This window comes from Nicotiana tabacum, chromosome 11 (assembly GCF_000715075.1).
Source record: "Nicotiana tabacum cultivar K326 chromosome 11, ASM71507v2, whole genome shotgun sequence".
NCBI classification, from domain to species: Eukaryota; Viridiplantae; Streptophyta; class Magnoliopsida; order Solanales; family Solanaceae; genus Nicotiana; species Nicotiana tabacum.
Window position 1 is genome coordinate 79,076,216 of NC_134090.1, and position 19,498 is coordinate 79,095,713.

At 36.8% G+C, this 19,498-nt stretch overlaps 1 pseudogene; it reads left to right on the forward strand.

The window, feature by feature from the left end:
* The first annotated feature begins 700 nt into the window (after positions 1-700).
* Positions 701-19,498, forward strand: part of LOC107782913 (MLO-like protein 2) — a 76,098-nt pseudogene continuing 57,300 nt past the window's right edge.

Here is a 19,498-nt window from a genome sequence, read left to right on the forward strand (position 1 = left end):
AAATAATCAAATTTCGGTGCTCCATTTTTCTCCTTCTCAAATTGCTTTTCCAATTTTTCAAAATTCTTTCCTATTTTTTCAACGTTCTTTTCCTCATTTTCAAAATGCCCCCTTTTTTCTCATGTTGTCCCCCTCTTTCCTCCTCCCTTTTGACTTTTGTTATTTTTCATCTTTTCAAAAGCAAATCTCCCATTCTTCCGTGTTGTTTTTCCTCCTCCCTTTTTGACTTTGTGTTGTGATTAGTTTATTTAGTAAGGGAGAGTGAAAAAAGTTACAGCATGGTCAAAATTAGGCGCTCACACTAATAGAATAAATCTTTTTACTCCCAATTACCCTTTAGAAGAAAGAAAATGGTCAAAAAGGAAATTCCATCCTTTTACTTGTTTTATTCAAGCATAATAAATCCTTAAATTGTTATCTCCAATGGATTGATGCGGTATAAAACTATATCATGATTCCAGTATTACTCATACCTAGAGTAGAAATACAAACAGATAAAGTAGAAAATAATGTATCAAATTTTATACCGCAATTATTTTCATAATTCCATTAACCCTAAGTCTTAGAGATAGCCCTAAATGCAAGGTCATCACGTGTTGACCATACGAGTGACTTCTTTGACTCAGTATAGAAAAATCAACAACTTGTTCTCTATATAAGCATTTGCATTTGTACCAACACAATTAAACCTCCCTTTATCTTCCCAAAACCAGATAAAGTCCTGAACTATGAAAGAGTAAGCAATTAATATGTAAAAGATTTGAATCTCATATGGTTTCAACGTGCTGTATTACTACTTGTGAATTGTGATGAATGTCCACTGGACAAACCACCAACATGGGCTGTCGCTGTGGTTTGCTTCATATTAGTTGCCATCTCCATTTTCATTGAACAAATCATTCATCATCTTGGAGAGGTAAAGAATTTTTTCCTTTCTTTTTTTTTATTGACCATTTTGTGTCAGTAGTCCAAGGCGACTAATTTGAATTTGCGCCAGATATGTCTATTAAGGAGATAAAGTTTCATCTTCTAATTATTAAAAAATATATTTCTGATTAAAGATGAAAGATGTCAATCATTTCACGACTTTCTCCTTGCCTAGTGAACTTTTAGGAGTCATTTACGAAGAAAGGTTAAGGGTACAACTTAAAAATTACTTATATAGCAATTTAAATTTTAGGTAAATATTCCTAGTATAATATCATGATTACAAAAAAGTATGTGGTACGCCGTGGAATACCCAACTTTGTTTGTATGTCAAGTTGCGCGTTACATGAGAACACTTTTGAACTTAATTACAAGTTTCAGTCAATGCTTTATCAATCTTATTTATCCTAAAATATTTATCATCTCACTTCCAAGAGTCAATCTATATGAGGAGTATCTTTTATTGCAATTTATTTACATTTGGTTACTCCCTTTGTTCTATTTGATGTATATTAGGAGTATCGTTTTTAGTATGCTTACAAAAAATAATAACATATTATATTTTTATATTTGAAAATATTTTAACTTTAAACAATTTAACCATTACTTATAGAAAAAATCGCATATTTAAGGCCACAAGTTCTACTTTTATTTATTTATTTCTTTAATTTCATATCCAATCAAATATCACCATATTAATTTATAAAATCAAACGACTATACTACATTTCTGTCGTTTTCTTATATTTTTATATTAAAAAAGTGTAGAACAACGAGGTGGTTGAATTCATTAGTAGAAACATTATTACGAAAACAAAATAGACAAGAGTCTAAACCAGTACATCAAAATTGCAAAAATAAATAGGACCCAAGCTATTACGATTCAATTAATAAAACGTAGGCCATACTTTTGTTATTTTTATGTGAAAGTTACAACTACTTAGTCCGTTTTAATTTAGTTGAACCTATTAGACTAGACAAGGAGTTTAACAAGAATTTTTTTTTTGATACTTGTGGTCTAAAATAATCCATAGATATTTGTGTGGCTATAAATTATCGCATTAAAAGTAAAACGGTAGTTTTAAAGTAAAATTATTTCTAAATTTAAAAAGGGTTCATTCTTATTATAAAAATTGACTAAAAAAAAAATAAGTTCATCCTTTTTGAAATTGATGGAATATTACATATTATTAATTTTTGAAAGTTGGTCAAATATATCAACAATTGACGAATGGCAAAAAGGAAAAAACTTGAGATGGATGGAATAATGCTAATTGCATACTTGCACGGTAGGTTAACCTTTTTGATTTTTCTCTTCGGGCACCATTTTTGGTTGGCATTTCTATACATGATAACATAACATCTTTGCATCTTTTACAGTGGTTATGGAAGAAACAAAAGAAACCACTGTATGAAGCACTTGAGAAGATCAAGTCAGGTAAAAAGAATTGTATGTTTAAATTAGGGGTGTATATGGACCGGGTTGGTTCGATTTTTATTAAAACAAAACCAAATCAACTATATCGGTTTGGATTGGTCCGGTTTTGTCGGGTTTTTCGGATTTTCGGATTTTTTATTAAATGAATATTATTTCAATCTTACTTTATTAAAATTATAGATAAAGCTTTGATAAGTGAATATATATTTAGTAAATATGGAAAAAATTGACAAACATATGATCTATTAAAATATTTTAATGGGAGAATTTTTTTAGTAACATATGATAGTTATTTTCTTAGTCGTCTAACAATAATTTTTCGTTAATTTACGCTTTCAAGGTTAATACATGAGAGGATCCCAAATATTTCTACATTTTCTAAAGAAAAATCACTATAAAATATTAAAAATATAAATAAAATTTATATATTTATATGTCGGTTTGGTTCGAATTTTTTTACTCAATACCAAACCAAGTCAAATCAAACCTAATCGGGTTTTTTAATCGGTTTGATTTGGTTTTTCGGTTTGGTGCGGTTTTCCGGTTCAATTAGATCACCCCTAGTTTAAATATAGTATTTCATTTGCCTTTGACGTGACAGATGTATTTTAATTAAATTGGATGGCAGAACTAATGTTATTGGGGTTCATATCATTATTGTTGGCGGTTGTACAACATCCTGTGTCTAAGATATGTGTCCCAAAGAGTGTTGGACGCTCTTGGCATCCATGTCACATAAACAAACTTATTGATGCCCAATATCTCGACCCATGTAGAACCAAGGTGTTTTTTCAATCTTTGTTTCCTAAATATTCATGATTTTATTTTTCGTATGGTCGTTGAACTTTATTCAAAATTATTAAATTATATTTTGTCATATTAAAGTAATTAAAATTTAATCATTATAACAGTAAAGTCATTAAATTATTTTATCTATTATAACAGTAAAACTCTATTTTTTCGTTACGTTAGAGTAGAGTGAAACTATACTCATTATTAGACAAAATCTATTCATAAAGGTGACTTTACTGTTCTACGAGTAAAGTTTAGTAACTTTGGTGTTATAATGGGTAAATTTAGCTACTTTAATATTACAATGAATAATTCTATGACTTTATTATTCTTATTATAGTTATATAGATTCAATTATTTAATAGGACAAACGATTATTTCATAATTTATTATAGTAGATAGAATTTAGCAATCATGTAAAAATTAACCCGGAGAAATGCCTTATATAGATATGAGGGCTTTTTGTTTAAGCCGGATAATTATATTGTTATTAATCTGACATGACCATATAAAAATGGGATCTTTACACAAATAATTGGTTAGATTTTCTGTTTACTTTTTCTAGTATGTATATATAAATTATGCGTTGATACACGATCAGACACATATTATAAATAAATTATATATATAATATACATTTGCTGGCTATTTTAAATTTAAGTGATCGGGTGAGCGGCTATTTAGGTTGATGGATTGTTAACTTCTGTTTTATCCTGATTTAAATGCAGGGAAAAATCCAATTTGCTTCAAAATACGCAATTCACCAGCTCCACTTTTTTATCTTTGTATTAGCAGTTGCACATGTGCTATATTGTATTACAACTTTGGGATTTGGCAAACTAAGGGTAACTTTGTATTGGGAAAATTTGAGTTTACATATTAAAGTGGTGTAAAGATGACGTGTCATGACACATAGACTGGTCAAAGAGTTACAACTGGCAAAGAGGCACGAGTTGCAACAAATACGAGCAGAGGTAAAGGAAGAGGCACGAGCAGTTATCCAAAAGACTCGGCGCTCGTACTTATTTAAGTCCAAGAATCAAGGAGAATGAATATGACACTACATGGTAGTACAGATACAGTATTTAATAAGCCTTAAATACTAAAAACGTTAGAGAATCTGTATTAAATGCATTGATTATGTAACGTAACATTTAATGTCTTTAATTGTCCATAATGGCCTTATTATGACAAAGACAAAACGCATATCTCCAAAGTAGCTATAAAAGGGAGAGAACGGATCAATTGTAGGGACACAAAATATTATCTGAATGTACCGATTTACTTGCTTTTTTTTTTCTGATTATCTTATTGCTAGCCAAATTACTTTCTTTCATATATTCTTTTGATTATCAGTAACCCGAGTTCTTCTAAATTAAAGCTTTGACCGAAATCCCATTTTTTGGTTAAACAAATTGGTTCCGTTACTGGGAATTTGATAATCTATCCTCTTTTAGCTTAACTTTCCTTGTTGCATCAACCATGTCGAACAACAATGACAACATTCAAGAAAATCCACAGGGTAATCAAACCCCGGTCCTTTCTCCACGAGGCTTTCCTCGGCGGTCTCGTGAAGGCTCTCCTGATAGATCTCATACAAATGGAAACGCTCAATTTGAAAATATTGAAGTTATCGATGAAACTTTGCAGAAACTAATTGTTGCACAGGTCAATAAAGCTCTTGAGTCTTTTGCTAGCCAGTTACCTGCTGCACCACCCACACCACTCCAAATAACAACACTTTGGAGAACCCTCGTTCCGGGCTTGTAAATTCAGGTAGCGGTGGAACCCCCAGTGAATCACATGAGGGAGAACCAGGTAACTTAGTCAATTCTGATTTACAAAATTTAGTACTAACATTATAGAAATAGCTCAAGGAGCAAAGTGACCGTATAGAGAAAATACCCGGGGTGCCACCCGTAATCAAAGGGTTAGATACGGATAAATATTCGCAACAACCCTGGAAGCCAACTGCTGCTCCCCTTCCAATTCCAAAGAAATTCAAAATGCCTGATATTCCAAAATACGATGGAACAACAGACCCACGAGACCACGTGACTGCATTCACAACAGGCGTAAAAGGCAACGACTTGACCAAGTAGGAGATTGAATCAGTATTAGTCAAAAAAATCGGTGAAACACTCACCAAGAGTGCATTAACATGGTTTTCTCTTTTACCCGAAAATTCTATAAATTCTTTTGCCGAGCTTGCAGATTCTTTCATCAAAGCACACTCAGGAGCTCAAAAAGTCGAAAAAGAATGGAAGATATTTTCAAGATCAAGCAAAGGGACTCGGAATTGCTTAGGGAGTTTGTGGACAGATTCCAACGTGAAAGAATAACATTACCATGTGTACCTGATAATTGGGCAGCTATAGCTTTCACAAGTAATTTGAATGAAAAGAGCTCAGAAGCTATGAGGTGACTCAAGGAAAGTCTTCGTGAATTATCAGCTACAACATGGAATGACGTTTACAACATGTATAGCACAAAGCTAAGGATAGAAGAAGATACTGTTCCACAATTCCAAAAAGAAGAAAAAGTAAGTTCGAGACGGGCGGAAACCGAAAAAAGGTCCGGTAAAAATAGGTACGAGTCATACATGGGACCTGCGGGAAAAGATTCACGGTCAAAACAGGACAATCAAAGGTATGATCACAGATCAAGGAATAGAGAGTCATGCTTTTCATCAAGATTTAGGAATGATCGAAACACCCATGAGTCACGAGATGATGATAGAAATTTGAAGGCGAGATTTGGCGGTTACAATTTCAATATGAGCACTTCCGAGCTCGTAGTTGTTTTGAGAAGCATGGGTGACAAGGTACGGTGGCCAAAAGAGATGAGATCTAATCCAAACAGGCGCAACCCTGATCATTGGTATGAGTTTCATAATGATCACGAGCATAAAACAACGCACTATAGATTTTTACAAAGTGAAGTTGATCATTTATTAAAACAAGGGTATCTCACCGAGTTATTCAGTGAGAAAGGTAAGCAAGCTTATATGAAAAATAGACAGGAACCCACTAAACCACCTTCTCCCAAAAGGACCGTCAACGTTATAAGCGGGGGTGAAGACATCAATGGCGTAACGTACACTGCAGCTAATAAAATTTCCAAAGTCATAATTACCCAAGGGAAACGGGTGCGACATGTATTAGAGGAAGACAGCCTTACATTTGATGATGTTGATGCGGATGGCGTATTATCTTCTCATAACGATGCCTTGGTAATATCTTTAATTGTACATAATACTAATGTGAAACGAGTTTTGATTGATCCAAGTAGTTCCGTGAACATTATTTTGCTAAGAGTATTACAAGAGATGCAAGCTGAGGATAAATTAATACCAAAGATGCATACTTTATCTGGATTTGACAATTCTAGTGTTGTGACGAACGGAGAGGTAACACTCACCACATTCGCAGAAGGAGTTGTCAAAGATACAAAGTTTCAAGTAGTAGATATGGAGATGACTTACAATATGATCCTTGGGAGACCATGGATCCATGAAATGGATGTCGTTCCTTCAACCTTGCATCAAGTTATTAAATTTCCATCACCATAGGGAATATGTCAAATCCGCGGGGATCAACATACATCTAAGAGAATCAACTCTGTAGCAGATTCAAGTACGAAAAAAGAAGAAAAATAGCAATCACAGAAGATAGTTGAGGGCACCACAACACAAACCTCAACTGAACAAGGGCGGACAGATGTGGATTCAAGGCCTGATACCATTCAAGAACCAAAAGAAAACAAAAATATCAAAACAACAATTGAAGAACTGGAGGCTGTGATGTTATTTACACAATGGCTTGATAAGAAAGTCTACGTAGGGGCCAATCTAAGCCAAGGCATGAGAGGTAAGTTAATTGAATTTTTGAAAACTAACATGGACTGTTTTTCTTGGTCCCACTCTGACATGACAGGAATACCACCGGAGGTAATGACTCACAAATTGAATGAAGACCCAACGTACCCTCCTGTCAAACAAAAGAAAAGAAAGAAAAGAACTTTCAAGAATCAGGTGATTCAAGAAGAGGTTCAAAAATTGCTAAAGATTGGATCCATCCGCGAGGTAAAGTATCCTAATTGGTTAGCCAATACTATTGTAGTTCCAAAGAAGAATGGTAAGTGGCGAGTTTGTGTGGATTACACAAACCTTAATAAAGCTTGTCCTACAGATTCTTTCCACTACCACATATAGATCAGCTAATTGATACTACTACAGGGCATGAACTATTAAGTTTTTTAGATGCATATTCAGGGTACAATCAGATCAAAATGGATCCGATAGATGAGAAAAAAACTTCATTCATAACAGACAGGGGGACTTACTGTTATAAAGTAATACCTTTTGGTCTCAAAAATGCTAGTGCACATATCAAAGGCTGGTTACTAAAATATTTCAAGAACATCTAGGAAACACCATGGAGGTTTATATAGACGATATGCTCGTTAAAACTCAGTATTCGAGAGACCATATATCACACTTGTCTGATACATTCCAGATTTTGCTCAAATTTAATATGAAATTAAATACGGAGAAATGTGCATTTGGTGTCGCGTCAGGTAAGTTTTTGGGTTTTCTTGTTTCTAACCGTGGTATTGAAGTGAATCCCGCACAGATTAAGGCCATTGAAGAAATTTCTCATATGCTTCAAGCAAAAAAGAAGTGCAGAGGTTGACAGAAAGAATTGCAACCTTGGGAAGATTCATTTCTAAATTATCAGAAAAGTGCTTTAAATTCTTTTCAGCTCTTAAAAAGCAAGACCACTTTGAATGGAACGAGGAATGTTAGTAGGCACTCAAAAATTTGAAGACATACTTATCAAATCCACCATTGCTCGCAAAACCAAAGGCTGGAGAAAGACTGTTCATCTACCTTGCTGTTTAAGAAGTAACGGTAAGTACTGTTTTAGTCCGTGAGGACCAAGGTAAACAATCTCTGATCTATTATGTTAGCAAATCTTTGTTAGATGCAGAGACACGGTACCCTCAATTGGAAAAGCATGGACTTGCATTAATCATGACATCTAGAAAATTAAGGCCTTATTTTCAATGTCATCCTATTGCTGTAGTAACTGCTTATCCATTACGCAATATATTACATAAGCATAAATTGTCAGGTAGGTTAGCTAAATGGGCTATAGAATTAAGTGAATATGATATCACCTACCAACCTAGAACTACTATAAAATCTCAAGTGTTAGCTGATTTCGTGGCTGATTTTAGTGGCATTTTACAGCCATAAAACTGCAAATCCGCGCGAGTCCCAAATTTTTGTGTGCTATAGCCCATGCCTTCCACCTTGGGCCCGGATGGATCCGTCGTGGAATCGTCTAATATTTGTCCCGGACATCAAATACCGCATAAGAAATAATTTCCACCCACTCGAAATGACCACATTATATTTTTTGGCATTTTACAGCCATAAAAAACTGCAAATCCGCGCGAGTCCCATATTTTTGTGTGCGCTTGTTTACTTCTGGTTCATCTAACGTAAAGGGTGCTGGTTTGGGGATTGTTTTGGTACCACCTACGGGTGAAACCATTCGACAAGTCATAAAATGTCATTCTATAACTAATAATGAGGCAGAGTATGAAGCTGTGATTACAGGTTTAGAACTGGCACGAGAACTTGGCATAAATCAGATTATAATCAAAAGCGATTCACAACTCATAGTTAATCAAATGCTGGGGACTTATACGGCCAGGGAAGCAAGGATGCAGCAATACTTAGAGAAGGTACGTGATTTGATAAAGCAATTTCAAACCTGGAAAGTAACACAAATACCAAGGGATGAAAATGTTGAAGCCGACGCCCTAACTAATCTTGCATCTACGGCAGACGTGGCAAGCAATGAAAAAGCTTCAGTTATTCATTTGTTTCATTCAGTTCTCGACCTCGATGAGAATGGGATAAATTTTAATAACTTAACTTGGGATTGGAGGAACGGGATTGTTGCTTTTTTGCAGTATGGTACCATCCCTGAAGATAAGAAAAAAGCTCATGTGCTTTGAAAAAGGCTGCTCGGTATTGCTTAAAGCAAGGCAATCTTTACTGAAAAATGTTCGGTGGTCCCTTAGCAAGATGCCTCAGACCTTTTCAGACGGAATACGTAATGAGAGAAATACACGAGGGGCATTGTGGGAATCACGCATGAGGAAGGTCATTGGTAAGAACCTTAATTAGAGCAGGTTATTATTGGCGCAAAATGGAAGAAGAAGCGGAAAGTTTCATGGCTAAATGTGATAAATGCCGAAGGTACGGTAATAATATGCATAGGCCCGCGGAGTTATTACACCCGGTCATTACACTGTGGCCATTTATAAAATAGGGGATGGATATCGTGGGACCACTACCGCAAGCAAAAGGACAGGTAAAATTTTTGCTCGTACTCACTGATTATTTTACTAAATGGGTAGAAGCAGGAGCATTTAAACAGGTGCGAGAAAAGGAAGTTAAAGATTTCATTTGGCGGAATATCATATGCCAATTCGATGTGCCAAAGGAGATCGTGTGTGATAATGGTCCTCAGTTTATAGTCACTCAAATCATAGAATTCTTTCAAAGTTGGCAGATTAAAAGGATTACGTCTACACCTTATCACCCGGTGGGTAATGGGCAAGCTGAGTCAATAAACAAAGTCATTATCAACAATTTAAAGAAGTGTTTATAGGAATCTAAAGGTAATTGGCCAGAAGCATTACTTTGTGTTTTATGGGCATATCGCACAATAGCAAAAATAAGTACAGGAGAAACACCATTTTCATTGGTTTATGGAGCTGATGCTTTAATTCCAGCTGAGATAGGAGAGCCGAGTACACGATTCACACAGGCAATAGAAGAATCTAATGACGAGGAAATGCGTGTAAATCTTGATTTACTTGAAGGAAGAAGAGAAGCTGCACTAATAAGAATGGAAGCACAGAAGCAGGTCATAGAACGATACTACAACCGAAAAGCACACCTCAGATTCTTCAAAATTGGGAACTTCGTGCTCAAAAAGGTTTTTCAATCTACGAAGGCAGCAAACTCGAGGAAATTAAGTCCAACATGGGAAAGATCCTATAGAATTCATGATATTGCAGGTAAAGGAGCATACGAGCTGGAAACAATGGATGGCAAGATACTACCATCACACTGGAATGTTGTTCATCTGAAGAGATATTATTTCTGAAGAATACCCACGGTCAGGTATCCGTATTTTAAAATTTTACTAACGACTTTAGATGATAGGCAAAACTCTAACCTGTACTAAATGATGAGTCATGACCTGCAAGGCACGTGGAATAAATTAAACTTCCTAGCCTAGGGTTACAATTATTCTGATAGAAATTCAAACGGGTTAAGCAGTCTTCATCTATAATCGTACCTTCGAGTCCCATATGTACTTCCTTTACAGGGAAAGGACCAAATGAGAGGAACAATCAAGTGCTCGAGGCTTCATACTTCAACGCTCAAACACTTGGGGACTACATAATATACACGGGCATGTGTATAAGGAAGGCAAAGAAGATCAAGCCCTGAAAAGTTCACTCATTGAATGAGTCAAGTGCAGAGCAAAGTCACGAGCTAAAGCCAAACCTTATCATAGTTAGGGTAAAGACAATGTACTGAAACGGGTTATAAGGAAAAACCTCGTGTTTATTTTTCTTTTTTAAATCTGTTACAAGAAAAACAGTTACGAGAAAGTTATGGATGTAATTCAAATACGTGTAAAGTGTTATTCAAAGCTAGACAAAGTTCAAATAAAAACTTGTCAAAGTTATTTCAAAGAAACATGTGTATTCCTATTTCTTTTATCGTATGTTAACACCATTATGAAGTTGAGACGTCTTCTTCATTAAGTGTCGAATATAAAAGGGCCCTCTTTTATAAAATTCATGATTAATGTAAATATTCATGAAGTTAACAGAAGCATTTTTAAAGAATAAAAATGCAAATTATTCTATAAGTCCTTAGAAATAAAGGCAAGAATAAACTAAACGGAAGTTCAAGATAGTAACGAGAAAACTTCTTAATATTAAAAAGCTTAAGACTAAGTAAGAAATTAGTCATAAACTGCGAATTCTTTATATAAATTGCCCTATGAAAGGTCCGGCGACTTGAATTTCCAAAACAAACCCTCAAATGAGACCAAGGGTTTTACCACAATTTCCCCAAAAAAACAACACAAAGAAATTCAAATGACTTAAACTTATCACTAAGAAGATGTAGGAACTGAAGTAGGTGCATCAATAGCAGCGGGCTCAACTTGGTTTACAGCAGCGGGCTCAACTGGGCTTGAAGGAGTTGGGATACCCGTATCAACTTCAACATTCATGGAAGCTTCGGCTACGGGAAAAGGGAAATCATGAGTTTGCTGAGCCTTCTCAATAGTTTCATTGATTTTAGCTAACTCAGATACCAAGTTAAAAGTCTCTTGGCTAGCTTCAACTAGGGTATCACATCGAGAATTCAAAAACGCCCAACTCACTTCAATGGCAGATTTATCCTCAAGGATTTCATAATCTCTTTCCCAGTCAGCAATTTCATTCTTTAATTTCTCATTTTCAGCCAAGGCAGAAGTGTAAGAAGCTTGAAGAGAAGCATCGGAACTTTCCAAGGAACAAACCTTATCAGAAGAAGCTCGGAGGTCTTCTTGTGCTTGAGTCAAATTCTACAAGAGCTCTCCAGCATAAGCCTCTTTCTCACCCAAGAGAGCCTTCAAATCTCTAATCTCTTCACTTGCCTTGGCCAACTGCTAGGTGAAAGAGGTTTCAAGACGAGCCTTTTCTTTATCCACTTGACTTGAGGAAGCCTTTTCAACTGCCAACTTTGAAGTCAAGGCCCGTACCTGCTGCTCCAAGGTACTCTTACTTTCTTCTAAGTACTCCACATCAATTTGAAGGCTTTCATACTGTTCCTTCCAATTGCACGCCTCTAATTGAGAATCACGTACTAATTGCTCTAAGAGAGCAACCCTTTTCATCATCTCCGTGCCGATAAGATTGGCCAATAAAAAAAAGGAAAAGGAAGGGAAATGAGAATCTCAAAGATAGAAAAATTTTAAAGCACAACAAAGGAAAAAGAGAAGGGGAATACCTTTAGAGAAGCGTGCACAATATCATTCATCAAAGTCAAGGAGCTATGGCTCTCTAGCTTGGCTCTTTCAATTGGTCCAATTAAGGGCTTTAGCCATACATCTGCTTGACCCGATTTTCTTAAGAGATTGCCCTCAGCGGGGACTTCAATGATCACTTGCCTCATAGCACCACTCCTACTTGAGAAGCCAACTTCAGCACGGTGAATAATTGGGGGAGGAATTGTTGAAGGAGGAACAGTGGAAGTAAGAACAATAGAAGTAGTAAAGATAGTCTGGGAGTAATGGAAACAGCCGAGATCGGCAAAGAAGGAGTCACAGACACGGTGTAGAAAAAGAAGCTAGAGGTGCTTCATCCAAAACTGGGCCTAAGCCTTTACCACCAAACCCGCTGATAAAAAGCTACTCATCAGAGTCATGAGCAGCAGCGGGAGCAACATCATCGTCAGGAATCACTACCGGGGCCTCAACAGACTCGGTAAGGGGAATAGAACGGCGAGGGGATGCTTCTTCTTCATCATCTGAAATGATGCGTCTTCGAGCCCGTGGCCTTATTACCAAAGAGCCCCTATCTTCCTCTTCTTCAGAATCTTGTTCATCAACGACTTTTCTCTTCGATGAAGAACTCAAGATTATTTCTTGGGCCCTTTCTAAAGAGATACAAGAAGCCGCGACCGCCTCGGCAGTAACTCTTCGAATAGCAAATCCTGATAGAAAGAAGGATTGAAATTAGTTCAGAGAAATAAAAAAAATATGTAAGATAAAATAAAATAAAAGCTCTTACCATGCGTTTTTACTTTCCAACTAAATCGTTGGGAAAGGGTCTTCCAAGATCTACCATTTATTGGAGCAATCTTCAATAGCTTGTCTACCCAATCACGAAAATTGGGAACATCTTCCACAACTCCCATGGTTGCTGGGAAAAAAAGCAAAATTAGAAGAAAAATCAACAAACTTGAAGAAAAAGGTACGAGAAAGTCAGAAGACTCACGTGAAAAATTCCACTTCTCAGGGAAGGGAACATTCTCATCACCCACTAAACCAACAGTGGGGGCAACAACAAACCTGGCATACCAGCCACGGTCTTTGTCATCTTCAGGGCTCACCAAAACTCTTTTTCTCCTGGCTACTAGTGTAAAAATTCCATTGCGAAAGAGTCTAGGGGAGTAAAGGTGGATCAGATGTGGGAAAGTAAAAGGCACACTGGCTATGTTGGTCAAATGCCTCAAACAGGCAACAACCCTCCATATTATTGGGCCAATTTAACCCAAGAAAACATCAAAGAAACGACAGAACTCAAGGATAATAGGGTCAATAGCTGGTTTAAATCCTAAAGTGAAAGGGTATGTATAAACAAAAGAAAATTCGGTTAAGTAGGAAGTAATTCTTTGATTCGGATTGGGAATGATAATAGGAAAATCATGACACCAATGGCAGTCTCTATGAACTATAGAAATCAAACCTTCAGTAATTTGAGTGGGATAGATATTAACACGATCTAAAGAAGATACTTGGTTTCTAAGAGACTCTGTGTCATGATAAAAAGACAGTTCCGCAGGAACTATCTCTTCTACTGAAGGCTCACGAAGAGGTTCAGAAGGTTCTTTACCCCTAGAAGAAGATCTTTGTGAAAAAGAACATCTAGTTCTAGAAGAAGGGCCAGAACTAGGTGAAGGAATAGAAGAACCACGTGCAGATCCTAAACTACGGAGCCTACCCCCTTTTATGCTCCTACTGGGGACATTAGGGAAGGTATCAACAATGAGAACCTTTCTAGAGTTAGGGTTTGATGAAGACTTGATGATACGATGAAGAAGCAAACAGAGATTTGAGAAAATTGGATGCTCAGAAAACTTGATGTGGCAAAGACAAAGAAGGAAGTTATATTTATACAGATAAGCAACCGCCAAAGGAAAAGGTGCAATGATGGAAGGACCATAATGATGATAACTGGCGCTTCGTGAATAGTGAAGCAGTGAAAAAGCCTTAAAAAGTGTTGCAAAACTGCAGAACTAATGAAAAGGTGACACGTGTGAAGAGCATTAAATGGAAGTGACAATTGAAGCATCGATTCTGTCATAGCATTAATGGTGACAAAAATCTTCATTTTAATGAAATTCACTTCCCAAATATTCAATCGATGAATAAATGGCAAATGGGGGGTCTATCTGTATTGGAAAAAATTGAGTTCACATATTAAAGTGATGTAAAAATGACGTGTTATGACACATAGACTGGTCAAAGAGTTACAACTGGCAAAGAGACACGAGTTGCAACAGATACGAGCAGAGACAAAGGAAAAGGCACGAGCGGTTATCCAAAAGACTCAGCGCTCATACTTATTTAAGTTCAAGAATCAAGGGGAATGAATCTGACACTACATGGGAGTACAGATACAGTATTTAATAAGCCTTAAATACTAAAAATATTAGAGAATCTGTATTAAATGCAATGATTATGTAACGTAGCATTTAATGTCTTTAATTGTCCATAATGGCCTTATTATGACAAAAGCAAAACGCATATCTCCAAAATAGCTATAAAAGGGAGAGAACTGATCAATTGTAGAGACACAAAATATTATCTGAATATACCAATTTACTTGCTTTTCTTCTGATTATCTTATTGCTAGCCAAACTACTTTCTTTCATATATTCTTTTGATTATCAGTAACCCGTGTTCTTCTAAATTAAAGCTTTGACCAAAATCCCATTTTTTGGTTAAACAAACTTCTCACTAACTTAAACATATATCTATGTATGTATCAATGAATTGATAATAGTCATTATTAAGCTTTCATTTAAAAAATGGTTCATCTCCCAAATGACCAAGGAATTGTTTGTTTGTGAACTTCATTTGCAAAAGCTGAAGCTATTATATGCAAAATTTTGATTGTTTCACCAGTTTCGAACTAGATTTTAACTACATGGGTTTGTTTGTGAGATATTCTTTTTCCCTTAGAACATTGATTTAAAATATCAAAAGATAAACCTTCATTTAAAGGTATTCGATGGCTGTGCAATCTATTGCTATTGTTTTCTCTTAACTCAATTATATAAATTATTATAGGAATTTTTAAGACTAAATAGGCCTAATTCAAGATATGATTGTGGTTTTTTGCCAACGTTGATAAGCAGATGAGGACATAGAGAACTTGGGAGGATGAATCTAAGACAATTGAGTGCCAATTCCATAATGGTTAGTTTTTGGACAACAAGTTTTTTTTTTGGTTAAATAAATTGTTTGTTATACAAACTACTAAAATTTTGATGTAGAAATTGAAGCCTCACTAGGTAGCCAACCAACTGCACTATTAAATATTTTTTGGACCACAATACTTTAGACTTGTCAAGGGTTAATTTCTTTATTCTTTCTCTTGTCAACTTAGATTTTTTTTAACCTTAATTCTATGTTTTCATTTTGGTTAACCCGATACTTAATTAACAAATATTACATGGGTGGCACCATATTGGAGCTGTCCAGTTGGACAGAATTTTTTGAGACGGTATTAGTTATATTACAGACCAGAGTTTTTCCAACAAATGTAATTCTTGGGATGTCTGCCCAGAGTGCTTCATCTCTTCCTTTCTCCCTCCTTAGCCACTATGTCTACCATCCTGTTCTGTTCTCTGAAGCTACGTCTGATTTTTGGGTTCCCCAGCTCAGCCATCAATGACCTGCATTCAAAAACAAAATTGTTATAAGGGATATGACCAATTGCCAGCATTCTAATGATCTTTTTTGAGTCGGTGTTGATCACAAGAGGGGTTAGATTATGCTCTTTTGCCAGCTTAAGCCCTTTTAGCATTGCTAGTAATTCAGCTAGATTGTTAGTTATAGATGGATAACCTCTCATATAGCCTAAAACCCAGTTCCCAAAGTCGTTCCTAATAACTCCCCCTGCTCCTCCTACCCAGGGTTACCAATGGATGAACTATCAAACTTAAGCTTGAAGAAACCTCTATCAGGTGGTTCCCATTTAACATTGATTGTTGTCCACTGCTTTTGGGGCTTAGTCCTTGCTAGTAGGTGATATTCAGTAGCCTGGGCAATCACTAACTTTGGTTGGACATGATCGTTCCTCTTATTGAAAAGGTTGTTGTTCCTAGTTAGCCAAATATTCCAAAAGCAGAAAGGCAGTAGGAAGTGCCATTCAAGAAGATCACTAAAGTCTTTGGCTTTTAGTTTGTTCCAAGTAGTATTCAGGGTTCCAGGAGTGAACTGAAGGTGCATGGACTGGTCATTAGCAAATGTGCACATAGTATTCCAGAAGGATGATGCCTTATGGCAAAGAAAGAAGATGTGATCAATGGTTTCCACCATAGAGTTGCACACTGGACAGGTAGGATTGACTTGAATCCCAATGCTATGTAGATACTTATTGGTCAGTAATCTGTTGTGCACCAGGAGACATATGAAGTATCTAATTTTACTTGGGGTTTCCAGCTTGCAAATCCGGCTGAAAGAGGGAGTATTCTCAGAGTGGATAGTCCACTGTGGGTTAAGCACTTCATAAGCAGATTTTGAGGAGAAAAGCCCATTGCTTGTAGCTCCCTAGAAGAGCTTATCCTCTTTCATAGGGCTTATGTTGGCGATAAAATAAGTGATGGTTGTAGACAATTGATCAGGGAGGGGAAAGGAAAAGGAGTTGAAGCTCCAGTTTCCATTGATGAACATAGATAAAACTTTTAAGTTTTGCTCTCCCAGCTGTTTGAGGCCACAAATGATTGAGTCAATAGACCCTATGTTAGGGATCCAGGAGTTAATAAGAAAGCTCACCCTATTGCCATTATTAACCACCCACCTAGAAGCTTTGTTGCATATATCCCAGCCTTCTAGGATGCATTGCCATGTTCTAGAATTGGGTTTTCTTAGAGTCCCCCTTTGAACATAATATTTTGCAATCAGGGTATTCGCACACAGAGAGTCAGGTTTGTGAAAGAGCCTCCAGGCTAGGCCTGAGTGTCATGCCTTATTTTTAAGCTCAACCTTCTGGATGCCAAGGTCACCATGGGGCTTGGGTCTTGTAATTACCTCCCAGCTCAGAAGGTGCAATTTCATCTTCTGGGTCGTAGTACCCTAAATGAAATCCCTTTGTATTTTATTGATCCTTTTACAAATGGTTATATCTAACTTAATATATTGTATCACATGGCTAGGAATGGTAGCTAAGCTGGATTTTGCTAGAGTGGTGCGCCCTGCCATGTTCATAAACCTGGTTTTCCATCATGCTAGTTTGGAGTACATGTTATCAATAATGAACTGGAAGTCAACATTAGTGGGTCTCTTATGAAAGATGGGGAACCCCAGGTATTTGCCAAAGGAGGAGATGGTTTGATGCCAAGAATACTTGTATATATGTCAATGTGTTCAAATGATGTGTTCTTGGAACAGATTACCTTGGATTTGATCAAATTAACTTTCTGACCAGAGGCCAAGTTGAAAGAATCCAGAAGTCTGAGAATTGTATGGCAGTTCTTTGGATTTGCTTTTGCAAATAGTGTAATATCATCAGCAAAGAAGAGGTGAGATATCCTAGGGCCAGTTCTACTGATGGAGATGGGGTCCAATTCAGGGTGTCTACTTCATGATCAATCAGCCTAGATAACCTATCCATACATAATATGAATATGTAATGGGACACGAGATCTCCCTGTCTAATACCTCTAGAAGGTACGAAAGTATCAGTCTTGTTACCATTTAAGTAAATGGAGATTGAAGCTGATGTGATGCAGGACATAATGAGATTGACAAGGCTTCTTGGAAGATTGTAAAAGAGGAGGGTGCTTCTAATGAATGACCATTTCAGCCTGTCAAAGGCTTTCTCCAGGTCCACTTTGAAGATCATATTACTAACCTTCCCTTTCATTTTGTTGAAGTGGGAGATGTATTCTTGGACAATGATCGCATTATCATAGGCTCTCCTATTTGAGGGGAAGCTAGCTTTGCTGGGGCCAATGATGGAGTTTAGATGAGGCTTTAGCCTGTTGACAATGATTTTTGTGACTAGCTTATACATGGTGTTACATAGGCCAATAGGTCTAAAGTTCCAAAGCATGGTGGCATTACCATATTTGGGTATGAGGAATAGGTAGGTTGAATTGACTTCAGGAGGCATTTCATTAGTAGAAAATACTTTGAAGTAGAAGCTGGTGATATGGTGGAAAATAATGTGCCAGTATTTCTGGTAGAAGATAGGATGGAGCCCATCAGGACCAGGAGCTTTTGTTGCTTTGAAGGAATATAGTGTATTGGTGATCTCACATGGTCTCAGTTGCCGGTTGAGACTTAGTGATACTTCCTCAGAGAGGGAGTTGAAACCGGGAGGTGTTTGAGTACTAAGGATGGTAGTGTGAGTGTGGTCAATGGTGTAGATGTTTTGAAAATACACTTGCACCATATCATTCATGCCTTCTTGGTCATGCATGCAATTGCCTACCTCATCCTTGAGGGATAAGATATTATTCCTTCTTCTTATGTTAATGGTGGATATGTGGAAGAACCTAGTGTTGGCATCACCATCACAAAGCCAATTAATTCTGGCTTTCAGCCTCCAGAAGTCCTCCTCATATTTGAGAATGTCTGAGTATTCCTTATGGAGGTGGGAGTCTAAGTGTTGGAGAAACCTACTGAAAGGAAACTGGGGGAGGGGGGATTTCTGAATCCCAGCCAACCTGGACTGGATATGCTTTTTCCTATTAAAGATATTGCCAAAGATCTCCTTGTTCTAAATAAAGGCCTTAAGTTGAAAGTGTGTGGTTGCCTGGGATAGAGTCTCATTATTGGAGAAACTCTGGTGGATAATTTGTGGTAGGTCAGGGTGCCCACCACATTGTTTCAAACCTAAAAGGTCTCTTGTGATTAGGTTGCACGTTATACATAGAGAGAAGCAGAGGACAATGATCTGAGTGGGTCATGGTTAGGCGGGTGACACTAGCATTTGGGTAAAGGTCAATCCAGTCACTAGTGGCTAAGCACCTATCTAACCTTTCTAAGATAAAGCTCTATTTGTTGGAGTACCTCTTATTACTCCAGGTGAATTTACTGCTTTTAAATCCTAGGTCAATAAGGTTACACTTGTTGATGCAGTTCCAGAATTGGTTAGCCCTATTAGTGCTAATGCAATTACCTCCAAACTTGTCCCTGGCTTTTAGGACTTCATTGAAGTTTCCCCCTACTAACCAACTGCCCTTAAAGACAGATGCTATATCCACCAAATGGTTCCATAATTTAACCCTATCAGCAGG